This window comes from Phyllobates terribilis, unplaced genomic scaffold, assembly GCF_046119375.1.
Source record: "Phyllobates terribilis strain yellow unplaced genomic scaffold, ASM4611937v1 Scaffold_5__5_contigs__length_657084704, whole genome shotgun sequence".
Taxonomy (NCBI): Eukaryota; Metazoa; Chordata; class Amphibia; order Anura; family Dendrobatidae; genus Phyllobates; species Phyllobates terribilis.
This window is the reverse complement of record NW_027362765.1, coordinates 120,310,576-120,324,339: the sequence shown is the minus strand read 5'-3', so window position 1 is coordinate 120,324,339 and position 13,764 is coordinate 120,310,576. Positions and strand designations below refer to the sequence as shown.

Genomic DNA, 13,764 nt, shown 5'->3' with positions numbered 1-13,764 from the left:
AGCATCTTTCGGTTGCCGAGAGATGCTATTGCGTACGCGCGGCGCCATATTGCTGCACCCAAATTATTTTTCCAAAAGCAAAATGGCACCCGCATGTGCGTTGTAGCATCTCTCGGCAACCGAAAGATGCTAGTGCGCATGCACGGGCGGCAATTTGGGGCATGTAAATTTCACTTTGCCACAGAAATTACAAAGGCAATATTTAAAATAGTAAGCAGGTCACTGAAAGCACAGTGACCTGTCAGAAGCCAGAGATAGCACCAGTGAATGAAAGCACCAGTTACAGCCCCTCCCCAAAGGCCACCCCGAAGCACGAGCATCTCATTATGGCAGAAATGAAAATAAAGATTATAAGATGTTATAGGATATATTAAAAAAAATGTCTTGAGACCCCTATATATGTGACAGCAGAAATGCCTCCATCATTAGGGTCATCCAACGTGTCCCCTGAATAGTAACAGCCATAAGCAGTATCAGTGCCCTCATAGGTAGTATCAAAGAGCATGTGTGTATCAGAGTTTATGAGTGAAACAAAATGTTCCCCTATAGTGTCAGCCATAGTGCCCTCATAACAGTGGTAGAATGCACCCATACTGAGTGCTTGCCATAGTGCCCTCATAACAGTGACAGGGAGAAAGAAACCATACATAGTGCCAACTATAGTGCACTCATAACAATGGTAGAATGCACCCATACATAGTACCAGCCATAGTGCTCTCATAACTGTGGTAGAATGTACCCAAACATAATGCTGCTAGCCATAGTGCCCTCATATCAGTGGTAGAATGCACCCATACATAGTGCCAGCCATAGTGCCCTCATAACAGTGGTAGAATCTACCCATACAGGGCCGGCTCCAGGTTTTTGTGGGCCCTTGGTGAAAAAGTCTCAGTGGGCCTGTAGGGATGGTACTCACTCAGGCCGTTGAGAGGCAAACAGGAGGGCAGGTTCTTTTAGATGTCCACAGCGGTTTATTAACTTCATAAACCTTCATAAGTAAAAAGTGCAAATAAACAGCCTTTAGTGCAGGCAAAACAAAGGAGAACAGTACTTTGAACAAAGTCTCTGGTACAGCACACAGCTCCATCTAGAAACAACACACAGGAGGCCTTCTCCCTCCAAACACAGACAATGTGCCAAACAAACAGCCTCCATTTTATAGGCTGTTAACCACACCCAGAGGTGAGGTATGTGGGTTGCTGGACCCGCCCATCTCTCCTAGCAACCCGTACCCCGGCTCCCAGCTGCACCAATTAATCCTCTTAGTTCATGCGTGCACTAGAGAAAATACACCAGGTTACATCCCAGAGACCAGCCATCTCTGGGATACATACCTCCCATCGATTACAAGACCATTAGCCACCTTACATACCTCCCCCCTCTGCCTAAAGCCGTGGGGCTTGGCACCTTCTACCACTAGACGGGGGATTCTGGAGAGGGCATCAGCATTACCATTTAGCTTCCCTGCTCTATGTTCTACATGGAAGTTGAAATCCTGTAGGGCTTAAAACAAGTGGGTGACCCTGGCATTTTTCCCCTTTGTTTCTCTCATCCACCTGAGTGGGGCATGGTCGGATACCAATCTAAATTTTTGACCTAGCAGATAGTACCGCAACGTGTCCACCGCCCACTTTATGGCCAAGCACTCCTTCTCTATGACCGCATAATTTTTCTCGCAGGAGTTCAGCTTCCTACTCAGGTAGAGGACAGGGTGTTCCTCCCAGTGTATCTCCTGGCAAAGGACTGCTCCCAAACCGACATCTGAGGCATCTGTCTGGAGTATAAACTCTTTCTTGAAGTCTGGGGCAACCAGGATCGGTTGCCCACACAGAGCCACTTTCATCTCTTGAAACGCCGTCTCCACCTCTGCAGTCCACTTGGCCATGGCTGATTTTGTCAGTCAGGGGTGCGGCCATCATGGCGAAGTTTGGGATGAACCTCCTGTAGTATCCCATGATACCCAGGAAGGCTCTAATCTTTTTTTTTTTACAGTGGTCTCAGCCAGGTTTGGATTGCCTCAACTTTACTGTTTTGGGGTTTGATCTCGCCTCTACCAACCACATAACCGAGGTATCTCGCCTCTTCTTTACCCATGGCACATTTCTTCGGGTTTATCGAAAACCCCGCCTTCCTTAGTGCATCAAACATCGCCTGGACCTTTTCCAGATGACTCTCCCAGTCTGGGCTGAATGACTCTCCCAGTCTGGGCTGAATAGAACAATATCATCCAGGTATGCTGCAGCGTATTTCTTATGGGGTCAGGATTCGATCCATGGCTCTCTGGAAGGTGGCAGGGGCCCCCTGCAGTCCAAACGGCATTCGGGCATACTGGAAGCATCCGTTCGGTGTAGAAAACGCAGTTTTCTCCTTGCCTCCCTGTGCCATGGGGATCTGCCAGTAACCCTTCCTTAAATCCAAGGTGGTTAAGTACCTTGCTGGCCCAAGTCGCTCGATCAGCTCATCGACACGTGGCATGGGATATGCATCGAACATGGAGACTTCATTCGACTTCCGATAGTCGTTGCAGAATCTCCATTCACCATCAGGCTTTGGGACCAAGACAAACGGGCTCGACAAACCGCTCTTGGATTCTTCAATGACACCAAGTTTCAGCATATGAGCCACCTCTTTGGAGATCACCTCTCGTCGGGCCTCAGGTATCCGATAGGGCTTCACGTTCACTCGCACATGTGGCTCTGCCAGAACCTCATGTTCTATGACCCTTGTGCAGCCTGGCAATTCCAAGAACAGATCCCTGTTCTTGTGCAGCAACTCCCGACACTGCTGCTTTTGGGCCTTCGTGAGCGTTTCCGCTATTGCGACTCCTCCAACGTCACCTTCTGGCTTACCCAGCAAGCATGGAGCTTCCACAGCCTCTCTGTCTTGCCACAGCTTGATGAGGTTGACGTGGTATATGTGGTACAGCTTACGTCGTCACGGTTGATGAATCTTGTAGTTCACCTCACCAACTTTTTCCACCATCTCATACGGCCCTTGCCATTTGGCCAAGAACTTACTCTCCACCGTAGGTATTAGTACGAGGACTCGGTCTTCCGGATTGAATTGCGTCACCCTGGCTGCCGGTTGTAGACCCTGGCCTGAGCTTCTTGTGCCTGGGAGATGATCCATTATGATGGGCATCACCTTCGTAATCCTCTCCTGTATCAGAGCGATGTGCTCGATGACGCTCCTGTGAGGCGTGACCTCAGTTTCCAGGTTTCCTTGGCTATATGCAGGATGCCTTGCGGATGTCGGCCACAGAGCAGTTTGAATGGCGAGAACCCCAGAGATGACTGTGGAGCCTCTCGGATGGAGAACAGCAGATACGGTAGGAGACAGTCCCAGTCTCTACCATCCTTTTCTATGGCCTTCCTCAGCATACTCTTGAACGTTTTATTAAACCTCTCCACCAGGCCATCGGTCTGAGGATGGTACACTGAAGTTCTCAGTTGGGAGATTTGCAGGACCTTGTATAACTCCCTCATCACCTTACTCATAAAAGGTGTTCCCTGGTCGGTCAGGATCTCCTTTGGTAAACCTGTCCGGGAGAAAACATGGAACAATTCGCGGGCTATACTCTTTGTGGACGAGTTTCTCAGGGGAATTGCTTCCGGATAACGTGTGGCATAGACCAAGATACAGTATAGACCAAAAGTTTGGACACACCTTCTCATTAGAAGATTTTTCTGTATTTTCATGACTATGAAAATTGTACATTCACACTGAAGGCATCAAAACTATGAATTAACACATGTGGAATTATATACTTAACAAAAAAGTGTGAAACAACTGAAAATAAGTCTTATAGTCTAGGTTCTTCAAAGTAGCCACCTTTTGCTTTGATGACTGTTTTGCACACTCTTGCCATTCTCTTGATGAGCTTCAAGAGGTAGTCACCGGAAATGGTCTTTCAACAATCTTGAAGGAGTTCCCAGAGATGCTTAGCACTTGTTGGCCCTTTTGCCTTCACTCTGCGGTCCAGCTCACCCCAAACCATCTCGATTGGGTTCAGATCTGGTGACTGAGGAGGACAGGTCATCTGGCGTAGCACCCCATCACTCTCCTACTTGGTCAAATAGCCCTTACACAGCCTGGAGGTGTGTTTGGGGTCATTGTCCTGTTGAAAAATAAATGATGGTCCAACTAAACGAAAACCGGATGGAATAGCATGCCGCTGCAAGATGCTGTGGTAGCCATGCTGGTTCAGTATGCCTTCAATTTTGAAGAAATCCCCAACAGTGTCACCAGCAAAGCACCCCCACACCATCACACCTCCTCCTCCATGCTTCACGGTGGGAACCAGGTATGTAGAGTCCATCCATTCACCTTTTCTGAGTTGCACAAAGACACAGTGGTTGGAACCAAAGATCTCAAATTTGGACTCATCATACCAAAGCACAGATTTCCACTGGTCTAATGTCCATTCTTTGTGTTCTTTAGCCCAAACAAGTCTCTTCTGCTTGTTGCCTGTCCTTAGCAGTGGTTTCCTAGCAGCTATTTTACCATGAAGGCCTGCTGCACAAAGTCTCCTCTTAACAGTTGTTGAAGAGATGTGTCTGCTGCTACAACTCGGTGTGGCATTGACCTGGTCTCTAATCTGAGCTGCTGTTAACCTGCGATTTCTGAGGCTGGTGACTCAGATAAACTTATCCTCAGAAGCAGAGGTGACTCTTGGTCTTCCTTTTCTGGGGCGGTGCTCATGTGAGCCAGTTTCTCTGTAGTACTTGATGGTTTTTGCAACTGCACTTGGGGACACTTTCAAAGTTTTCCCAATTTTTCGCACTGACTGACCTTCATTTCTTAAAGTAATGATGGCCACTCGTTTTTCTTTACATAGCTGTTTTTTTCTTGCCATAATACAAATTCTAACAGTCTATTCAGTAGGAATATCAGCTGTGTATCCACCAGACTTCTGCACAACACAACTGATGGTCCCAACTCCATTTATGAGGCAAGAAATCCCACTTATTAAACCTGACAGGGCACACCTGTGAAGTGAAAACCATTTCCGGTGACTACCTCTTGAAGCTCATCAAGAGAATGCCAAGAGTGTGCAAAGCAGTCATCAAAGCAAAAGGTGGCTACTTTGAAGAACCTAGAATATAAGACATATTTTCAGTTGTTTCACACTTTTTTGTTAACTATATAATTCCACATGTGTTAATTCATAGTTTTGATGCCTTCAGTGTGAATGTACAATTTTCATAGTCATGGAAATACAGAAACATCTTTAAATGAGAAGGTGAGTCCAAACTTTTGGTCTGTATTGTATATTTTTGCCCACGAGCAGATTTAACCAGGGGACCAACCATGTCCATGGCAATTCTCTCGAACAGCACTTCAATAATAGACAATGGCACGAGGGGACTTCGAAAGTGAGAGGTGGGGGCGGTTAGCTGACACGTAGGGCAGGACCTGCAATACTTTAGTATTTCCTGGTGATACCCAGGCCAGTAGAACCTTTGCATAATCGGTTCCTGTGTTTTTTCCACCCCTACATGTCTCCCCCAAGATATGCGAATGGGCCATGTCCAACACCTTCCGTCTATAGGGGCCTGGCACTATCAACTGCTCCACACGCTCCTCCCTCACTTTCGTGACGCGGTACAATAACTCCCCACTCATAAAATGGGGAAACCTTGTGTCAGCCCCCGGCTCCTGAGCAACCCCATTTACTACAGTGACATTATTAAGCTTCCTTTAGAGTTAGGTCCCTATGTTGTGCAGACCCAAAATTTTCGCAGGTCACTCCTAACTCTGGAATGTCAGGCTCAGGGGACACTACCTCCTCATCCCCCACAAGAACACAAAAAGGAAACCCATCTGACTCTGGGGGTGGTGTTACCTCTTCAGGGTTACGTGGCTTCTCAACCGCGCCAGCGAACCCTAAACCCTTCCCCCACAGATCCTAAAATAAACAAAAGTCTCGGCCTATAATGATAGGGTGCAACACGTCCTGAAAGACGCCGACCTCATGGGACTCGGTACCGTGGGCTGTTTCAGTGTCCACTCTAGCCATTGGATAGTCCTTTGCATCGCCATGAATGCACCGTACGCCAACTTTTTTCCCCGGGATCAGTTGGAGGGGAAGATTGGCCCTCACAAGGGTCACCAGACTCCAGGAGTCTAGCAGTGCTGTTACCTGCCACCCGTTCACTTTCACAGGACAAGCTTGTGGGCCCTCGCTGGGTGGACAGTTCACACTGCAGGCCGGATACGCATAATAACAACATTACAGTCCTATGCTGCAGTCCATCTGCTCGGGGGTCAGGGGACAATGGGCAGCTATATTGCCTGGGCCGTGGCACCTCCAGCAAACAACATCACTCATAGGGACCTTTGGCACCATCTCCCCCGCCCCTTTGGACATTGAATGCCCTACCCCTTTGTGGGCCTCGGCCCCCTGCTGGGACCCCATTATGGAGTGGGCTGCCTTCCCAAAGAACGTTCGACCGCTGGTATCTCTCTACCAGTCCAATCAGTTCATCTGCATTCCAGGGATCACGATGGGCAACCTAAGTCTGTATGGGCTTCGGTAGAGAGTGCACAAACCGGTCCATCACCACCCGCTCTACCATCTGTGCAGGCGTGGAGGACTCCAGCTGCAGCCACTTCTGGACCAGGTGCAACAGGTCAATCATTTGGGGGCAAGGTGGTTTGTCCCGGTGATACGTCCAGCGGTGAACCCGCTGCGCCCTGATAGTCATTGTCACCCCCAAGCATGCGAGGATCTCAGACTTTAGCTTGCCATACTCTTTGGCGTCCTGCAAGGTTAAGTCATAGTACGCCTTCTGGGGCTCTCCCATCAAGTATGGCTCCAGTACCTCTGCCCACTGATCTGGTGGGAGTTTCTCCCTCTCGGCGACCCTTTCAAACACGGTCAGGAAGACCTCAACATCATCCCCTGGGGTCATTTTCTGCAAAACCTGTCTTACCGCCTTCTGGACGTGGGAGTCATCAGCCCGACTCGGGGTTGGGGTGCTCGTCCTGCCCTGGATGGCGGTTGCCAGAAGCTCCATCTCCTGCCGTTGTTCCTGCTGGATCTGCTGTAACAACAGCCTGTTGGTCTCCTGCTGCTGCTGTTGAGACTGGACCAAGTGATTCAGCAGGTCCTCCATCTTGTCTGGTGATGCTTGCTGGCTTGCGACAGACTTGAGCCAGAACATGCAGTCCTTCCTGTAGCAGTCACACGTCTCTGCTGGGAACGCTGCCCGCATTCTCCACCAATCGTAGGGATGGTACTCACTCAGGTGCGTTGAGAGGCAAATAGGAGGCAGGTTCTTTTAGATGTCCACAGCAGTTTATTAACGTCATAAACCGGCAAAAGTAAAAAGTGCAAATAAACAGCCTTTAGTGCAGGCAAAACAAAGGAGAACAGTACTTTGAACAAAGTGTCTGGTACAGCACCGTCTGGAAACAACACACTGGAGGCCTTCTCCCTCCAAACACAGACAATGTGTCAAACAAACAGCCTCCATTTTATAGGCTGTTAACCACACCCAGAGGTGAGGTATGTGGGTTACTGGACCCGCCCATCTCTCCTAGCAACCCGTACCCCGGCTCCCAGCTGCACCAATTAATTCTCTTAGTGCATGCGTTCACTAGAGAAAATACACCTGGTTACATCCCAGAGACCAGCCATCTCTGGGATACATACCTCCCATCGATTACAAGACCATTAGCCACCTTATAGGGCCCCTTTAACACATACCACGCTTCATGATGTACAGATACGTCAGAGAATATATATATATAGTACAATGCCAAAGATTTCACTTACTAATTCCATTACATGAGCGGTATCTATTGTAAATTCTACAATAGCTCAGAAACCGGCGAATCCTCACAGCGCACAGTGCAGACCGGACAATATAGTCCTCTATACAGTATTATGGGCACCATATATTGCTCCATACATAATACTGGCCCCCATATAATGCTCCATATGGAATAATGGACCCCATATAATGCTCCATACAGGATACCAGCCCCCATAAAATGTTCCATGCAGAATACTGGCCCCCATATAACACTCCATACAGAATACTGACCCCCATATAACGCTCCATACAGAATACTGGTCCCAATATAATGCTCCATACAGAATACTGTCCCCCATATAATGCCCCATACAGAATACTGGCCCCCATATAATGCTCCATACAGAATACTGGCCCCCATAAAATGCTCCAAACAGAATACTGGCCACCATATAATGCTCCATACAGAATACTGGCCACCATATAATGCTCCATACAGAATACTGGCACCCTTATAATGCTCCATACAGAATACTGGCTCCCATCTAATGCGCCATACAAAATACTGGCCCCCATATAATGCTCCATACAGAATACTGGCTCCCATCTAATGCGCCATACAAAATACTGGCCCCCATATAATGCTCCATACAGAATACTGGCCCCCATATAATGCTCTATACAGAATACTGGCCCCCATATAACGCTCCATACAGAATACTGGCCCCCATATAACGCTCCATACAGAATAATGGCCCCCATATAATGCCCCATGCAGGCTCTGCCCCCATATAATGTTCCATACAGAATACTGGCCCCCATATAATGCCCCAGGCAGGCTGTGCTCCCACATAATGCCCCATGCAGGCTCTGCCCCCATATAATGCCCCATGCCTCCTGGGCCCCCATATAATGTCCCATGTAGGCTGGGCCTCATATAATGCCCCATGCAGGCTGGGCCCCCATATAATGCCCCATGCCTCCTGGGTTCCCATATAATGACCCATGTAGGTGCCCCATCTAATGCCCTATGCCTCCTGGGCCCTCATATAATGCCCCATGCAGGTGCTCCATATAATGCCCCATGCCTCCTGGGCCCTCATATAATGCCCCAGGTGCCCCATATAAGACCCCATGCCTCCATACATAAAAAAATCAAATACCTCACCTGCTGCCGCTGCTCCAGGTTCCTCAGCCGCGTTGCCGTCTTCCCGCTCTGCGCTGTGACTGCTCAGCAGAGGGTGTGGTGGAAAGACATCATCGCGCCCTCTGACCTGAGACGTCACAGTGCAGCAGCCGCAGAAGATACAGGACCTGCTGCGGAGGCACGGGGAGGGGTAAGTATTGTGCCGGAGCCCTAAGCAAGCGAGGTGTTGTGGGGGGTGGGCGCAGGCACTGCTCTCCTCCGCTCACGGGTCCCATAGCACGCTGGGGAGCCAGACGGCGAGTGGGACCCCACCCGCCTGCTCAGGGCTGCGGCACTTGCCCGGGTGCTGATGCCGGGCCTGTACCCATACATAGTGCTAGCCATAGTGCCCTCTTATCAGTGGCAGGTAGAAAGCACCCATAAATAATGCCAATCAAAATGCCCTCTTAATGTCAGATAGAATGCACCCATGTATATTGCCAGTCAGTGTGCCTCCATAACAGTGCCAGAATGCACCAAGTGAAGCTAATCAATGTGCTCATATAGGAGTCTCAGCATGTTATTGGTACCAGCATGCATCTCCACTTTCTAATATTAAAGGGGTTTCCGGGACTTTAATATTGATGGCCTATCCTTAGGTTACGTTACCCATGTCTGATCGGTGGGGGTGCGACAGCCGTAACTGAGCAGTTCCGGCCGCCACCGACACCAGGAACAGCTGATCAGTAGGGGAGCCAGGTGTTGCACCCCCACTGATCAGACATTGATGACCTAGCCTAAGGATAAGCTATCAATTTTAATGATGGCCTATCAAAGTTTTTATCCTCTTCATATACAGCAGTCACCATATTATATAGCTCTGTGTACTTACAATTGCTCATTTTGCCTTTCTACCCAGTTAATTCTTCTCTTTTCTCTGCTCTATGTAGAAACAGGAAGTCTCTTGTCCCTGCATTTATCATCCCCCTCTTCAACTCCTGACCCAGCTGCTCCGACCTCCACCAAGCCAGGGACTTTTGCAGTGACTCATGATTCATACAGGGAAAATTGACCTCCTGTTTCTACATAGAGCTTAGAAGAATTCAGCTAGTCAGTTTTTAATCACATGATGTCATAGAACTAATAGAAAACAGAATAATGAACTGGGTAGAAAGGAAAAATTAGCAATTGTAATTACACAGTGCTATATAATATGAGGATTGAAATATATTAAGAGGATAAAAACTTTGATGGGAGGAGTGTTTCTTTAAAGTCCCGGACAAGTTCTTTAAAGTGCAGCTGTGTTTTCAGGAGAACTTCCAGCAGAATGTCTGTGCTTTTCTCTAGCTCCTCCCCCTCCATAGAACTCTATAAGCACCAACTGTGAACTCCTATCCCAGTAATGGGAAAGTCTGTTTTCACTGAATACAGATTTTACCTGTAAATTAATAATGAAAGATGAATCCAGGAAGAAAAAGCAGATATATCTAAAAAAAGAAGCAGCTATATATAATAAGATATATTACAAAGTTTGATTTATGTCACTCCTTAAGTGAAATGCCACTTTAACTCATATCAACATATCTGCTGTCAGCAGGGGTTAGGGTCACACAGTCCTATTTCTCCTGCAGAAATGGCCTATGTTTGATCTCTCCTTGCCACCAGACTCCTGGCTTTGTAGACTTCTCGTTGTGCCTTGAGGTTCCCATTGGCAGAGATCTTAGAGACAATTACATGGCTTGACAAGTGAATATTTAAAGGTGCCAGGGAGGTCATGCACTTAGAAAGAAGGCTCCAAAGTAAAACCTTAGGCCAGACTAAAATCAAAGTCCTAATTGCGTGAACAGCAGGGGGATTTGGGTATTGCAGTTGTAAGGTGAAAGCTAAAATGTGGCAGTGTGACAATGACCTAAGGTTGACTCCATGTATTAGGCAGTGATGTGACCGAGACATAGGATGACAGGGCATCACCTCTCTAGCTAGAAAAACAAAATGGCAGAGGAAGGAGTATCATCACCACCTACAGGACAATTATGTGCATTACATAGAGACTCAAAATAGAAAAGTTTGTGATCTAATTTTGGGGTAGAGTAATAAATTCACAGCAAGCATTTAAAAACACATACAGCTATAATGTTTCTTCTGCTCAGACAAAATGTGAATGCTGCAGCCGATCAGTGGCCGCTGATTGGCTGCAGTGCTCATGTGCCATTCCTGCCGGATACTGATCCCAGCAGACCGGTGGGTAACACAGCATTGACTCAGAAAACGTGGCACCAGTATGGGAGATTTCATTTTTTTTTCACCTCCCTGTATCTGTTAACAAGTGGACAACCCCTTTAGAAGGGTATTCCCATCTCCAAGATCCTATCCCAATATGTAGTAGGTATAATAATAATATTAACAAAATACCTCCAATTGGAAATGTAGTATAGTTTTTCTGATTCGCTATGCCACTTACCTAATATGCAGGCATTGAAAGACCCTAGGTATCCATGGTTACGACCACTAGCAACTAACTGACAGTCACTATATCAGTGGTCATAACCATGGATACCTAAGGGCCTGCAATGCCTGCACAAGAGGTAAGTGACATAGCGAATCAGAAGAACTATACTACATTTCTAATTGGAGGTATTTGCTAATATTACTACACCTATTACATATTGAGATAGGATCTTGGACCAAGGAGCCAATATATGAAGCAGTCTTTGCACTGCTGGAAACTTGAATTTGAAGTTTTGCAACAATTTTGTGATTTTTGCCATTTTTAAGATTTTTTTGAAAATGGGACGAAGGGGCATGGTCAAGCACGCCCGACAAATTCATCCTTATTTACTCTGCAAAAGTGGCGTAAATTATGACAAGTGTACACCAGCCCCTGCCTGACATAAATTTATGGCGATGGCACACGCCAGGTAAAAGATGCATCAAATTCATTAAGAGCAGCATCTTACTCTAGCGCTCCCAGGTGTACAACTGGTGTATCTTATTGAATCAGGGTCCAAGTTTTTAAGTCATTCCATGATAACTTATTGGTCTTTGGGACCCTTATTGATCCCCAGAACAGGGCATGAGCCGGACTCGGCTATTTCCGGTCGTCCAATAGAGGACGATTGGAGCTAAGGTGTAACATGCCCACCTCTGCTCCAGTCAGATGTGGGTCTGCAGAGCCCGTTTTGGGGATTGATTGTGAATGACTTTTGAACTTGGTAAAACCTTTTAAACTGTAGGCTTTTTTTTGCGCTTTCCTGAGTTTAGGGGTGAAGCTGATGCTACTATGTTTCTGGAAGGGGATAAGTACCTCTACAAAAAAGACAACTTTCTGGGTTATTAGTCTACCCCATGGCTCTCCATCGTTATACAGTAAAAAGATGGCGGCTCTGTGTGACAGTCTGGGCAGTCAGATCATGAATAGAGCGAATGATAAAACAACATGGCCCGATTATCCTAATAGTTAATATATATTATGCATAGGGAACAGAAAAACAGTAACAAACACGAGGGAGGGGTATTAATATGTTTTACTGACACCGTAGCCATAGTCAGTGCAAGGGCTATATGGCCACACAACCACGTGTCCGTCAATTCCATAACACCATAAAAAAAATAATTCCCTAATGTCTCAATTACTATGATGAGATGGGATCTGACTGGCAATGGACTTTGCGAAATAGGCATTTTCACAATAAGACATCAAACAGCAGAATCCCGTTATACAAAGGACCATCGTGTTGGTGGTTTCTAGTGACTGTGAAGAAGCGCAGGGGACATGTTACGGATGATGATGATGAAGAGTGAATACATTGAATCCGAACATGGAGACGGTAATGGCGCCATATAACAGTTGCAGGGTTATGATAGGTGTATGTACTGTATATATACCTTGTGCCAACAGAAATAGGGGAACCCTTACCGAATATTTTATACACACGTGATCTGCAGCAAGTTTTTTTTATGTGCTCCCATCTAGTGTCGGATTGGGATGAAAAGGGCCCACCTGTAACATTGATTCTGAGAGCCCCCTGTTCAGCTACATGCAAATATGACATTATCCTCATTCACAAGTGTCCTAAGCTTCTATATAATAATAAATGGGGTCGTATGTTAAATGAATGATGAGATACTGCCTTTGTGTGTAGAAAGAGAATCACATGTATTGTGCCACCTACTGCATATATGTAGGGGGTGGGAGCCCACTCCTGTACAGGTGCCCACCGAGGGATTCACCTGTTCCCCCGTGGGCCAGTCTGAGTCTGCTGCCATCTACTGGCACAGTACCCCATATCAAGCCCCTGTGCAGGGGGGACAGCATAGCTCCCAATTGCAAAAATGTGTTTGAGCTCCTCTCCGTTTAATGTAAAAAAGGATAATAAATTATTAACATAGAATAAAATTAAAAAATATTGAAGATTACTTTTATAATGTGTGTAACCCATCCATGGATATAGGATCGATACAACAGATACATACCTGTCCGGCAGGAAGAGCACACATGCGGAACACGGGTAGTGTTAGAAAGGGAACAGCAGAGAGCAGAGTGATTTGCTTTTTAATTCTTTTGCTTACTTAAAAAAAGGTACATAAATGACACATGGACTGGTCAAGGTTCTCCTGACCCAAACTCGCAAGTCTCATATCAGGCTGCCCAGTTCAGGTCAGGAGACCCACTGCCGCTCCGTCATCGTGACCAAAATACAATTGTGTGAATTTGGTCTTAGGACTCAAAAACAACTGAGTATACTTGCGGCGATGGACTGACATGGGCACATTCTGCGGTGCTCCTTGTCTCACCATTCTACACATTTGTGATTAGGATTGTCAGCAATTTTCATGAAATACATTGGCACCTGCATATTAAAAGTTGGTTCGTTGTCG

General features: G+C 46.8%; 1 protein-coding gene across 1 annotated transcript in view; it reads right to left on the bottom strand.

The window, feature by feature from the left end:
* TNFRSF6B (TNF receptor superfamily member 6b) overlaps nucleotides 1–13,764 on the bottom strand; it is a 253,607-nt gene that overhangs the window by 190,123 nt on the left and 49,720 nt on the right. The window lies entirely within an intron of this gene.